Genomic DNA, 2,490 nt, shown 5'->3' with positions numbered 1-2,490 from the left:
AAGGCATTTTTTTGAGAGAGAGATTTTTGCTAGAGGGTATGTATGCTCTCCAGAGAGATAGAGAAAGACAGGTAGACAGAAACTGAGAAATTACCCCCCAGGAAGTATGGCTACAATCCCTTCTCCATCTTCCTCTCATGATTTTGGACAGGCATGCACACATGCCTGGTGTGAGATTGGAGACACTGGATCTGGGACTCAAACTGCAGTCAACTATGTGGAAGACCATCTGCTGGTCCCTGAAGGCAATCTTTAAAAGAAAAATAAAGTCTTTTATTTTTTTTCCCTTATTCATAAAAAAAAATTTTTTTTCAGAGGGCATGTGCGTTCCAAGAGAGGAAGAGAGAGAGAAAGAGAGAAAACAAGAAAGCATGCTCCATGAGGCCTTGCTACTTTATAACCCCTTGTCCTCTATTTCTCCCTCTTTTAAGGATTTTGGGCATGTATGCACACTCATGTACTTCACATGTTTTTCAGGCTCCCAGGACTCTAATCACATGGTTGGCCACGTCGGATCGACCTGCCCTAACCACCATGCCACAGTGGCCCATGTTCCATGGTCTAACACTTACTGTGTGGTTAATAAACACAATGTGGTATGACAAAGGGTGGCACATTGACCAATGGAACATAATAGAGACCAGAATAAATTCATCCAACTGATTTTTGCCAAATGTGTCAGAGCAATCCATGGGAGAACACAGAAGTTCTTTATCATGTAGAAGTACAGCAATCAGACATGGGGTGGGGAGAAGAACCTGGGCCTAAGCCTCACATTTTCTACAAACTTCAGTTTCAAAGGATTACACATCTGAATGGAAAATGTAAAAAGGTACAACTCCAGGGAAAGAAAACCTAAGAGCAACACAGAGATTTTCGAGTTAACACCAAAAGTGTGATCTATACAAATGAATGAACACATTAAAATTTGTCAAATGCAACAACCTAGGCTCTGAAGGACACCAGAATGTCACCACAAAATATGCCTCTTAGACTTAAAAGTAATTTCAAATTGAGGCAATTTAACAAGTAATAAAAGCAGGAAAAACTCTACCCTTCATCTTCTTGCAAAAGGCAGGCCCTAAATTTTCCTCTATGTTGCCAGAGGAATTTGTGAGTAGACCTAACTTTATAAGTTTCCCTTATCTATGGGGCTATCTTAAAAGTAATGACGTATTTTTCTATGCCAAAATGCACCCTGATTTTCCCAAAGACCCAGTGTTTAATTTCCAGTAGTTTGCTGCCCTTTAGAAGCGGGAACGCTTTGCCTTTGCTCTGTCATTTCCTGGGAATTCACCATCATTGAAGTTTGACCTAAGTCAATTCTCAGCCACGTCTTTGAGTTACTCCTACTCCTAAAGCCCATTGTGTCTGATCTCAATATCCCAATTCCTGACTTTTTTCCGTAGCTGTTCTTAGAGGATTTTCCCTCAATTACTTAAAGAGCAATTACGTATTCCCAAATTACCCAGAGATAGGGACCAACCACTCTGAATATTAGATTGATTTTAAAAATATTTATTTTGTTCTTTTTTGTTCCTTTACATTTATTTTCATTTTATTGTTTTTTTTTTTGTTTTTTTTTTTTTTGGGAGGGGTTTTTTCCTTTAGAGGGCAGAGACAGAGAGGTGAGAGGGAAACTGATGAGTCACCCACAGTGTGGGGATGGCCACATCGCAATTCCTGCTCCTTCTTTTTCTTCCTGGGATCTTGGGCATGCACACACACATGCCCAGAGTGAGTTTCAAGCGACTGGGTCTAGGATGTGGACCCCAGTCCATCATGTTGGAATCCAACGATATAATTACTACTCCATCTGCTGGTCCCTTCTTTGTTTTTAGTTTTTTTTTTTTTTTTCATAAGGTACATGCACTCACTGGAGAGAGACAGAGAGAAGGAAAGTGAGAAAACACCTCCCTGGGGAATGGCCACACAGCAATCCCTTCTCTTCCATTGTCCTCCTGGGATTTTGAGCATGCACACACATGTGCCCAGTGTGATTTTTAAACCACATGTCTGGGACTCAAAATGCAGTAAGCCATGTGGGAATTTAGTGCCTTGACCACCATGTTGCCTGCTGGCTTCATATTTTTTATTTCTAACAAGAAGTTTACTTACTACTGGAGATGACTTAAAGAGAAAATTATATAGAATTTCTTTTCTCTTTTCTTTCCTTTCTTGTTTCTTTTTCAGTCATTCACACCTATTCTCCACTTTCTACATTTACTTTCATTTTCTTAGAGATAGCTTGCCTTGGGATCAGCAGATGGCACAGTGGTTGCATTGCTGTACTCCAACATAGTCAACTATGGTTTGAGTCCTGGATCCAGGTGCATGTGTATGCCCATAATCCCAAGAGGAGAATGAAGGAGAAGGGATTGTGGTGTGACCTCTTGCTTTGTGTGTCTCTGTCTCTCTACGGCGAGTATACAGGCCTTATATCAGAAACTTTTCTCTAAAAAAAGGGGGGGGGAGACCGCTTGCCTTACA

The sequence above is a fragment of the Tupaia chinensis genome, unplaced genomic scaffold (genome assembly GCF_000334495.1).
Source record: "Tupaia chinensis unplaced genomic scaffold, TupChi_1.0 Scaffold000328_1, whole genome shotgun sequence".
Lineage (NCBI taxonomy): Eukaryota > Metazoa > Chordata > Mammalia > Scandentia > Tupaiidae > Tupaia > Tupaia belangeri.
This window is presented reverse-complemented; position numbering follows the sequence as displayed.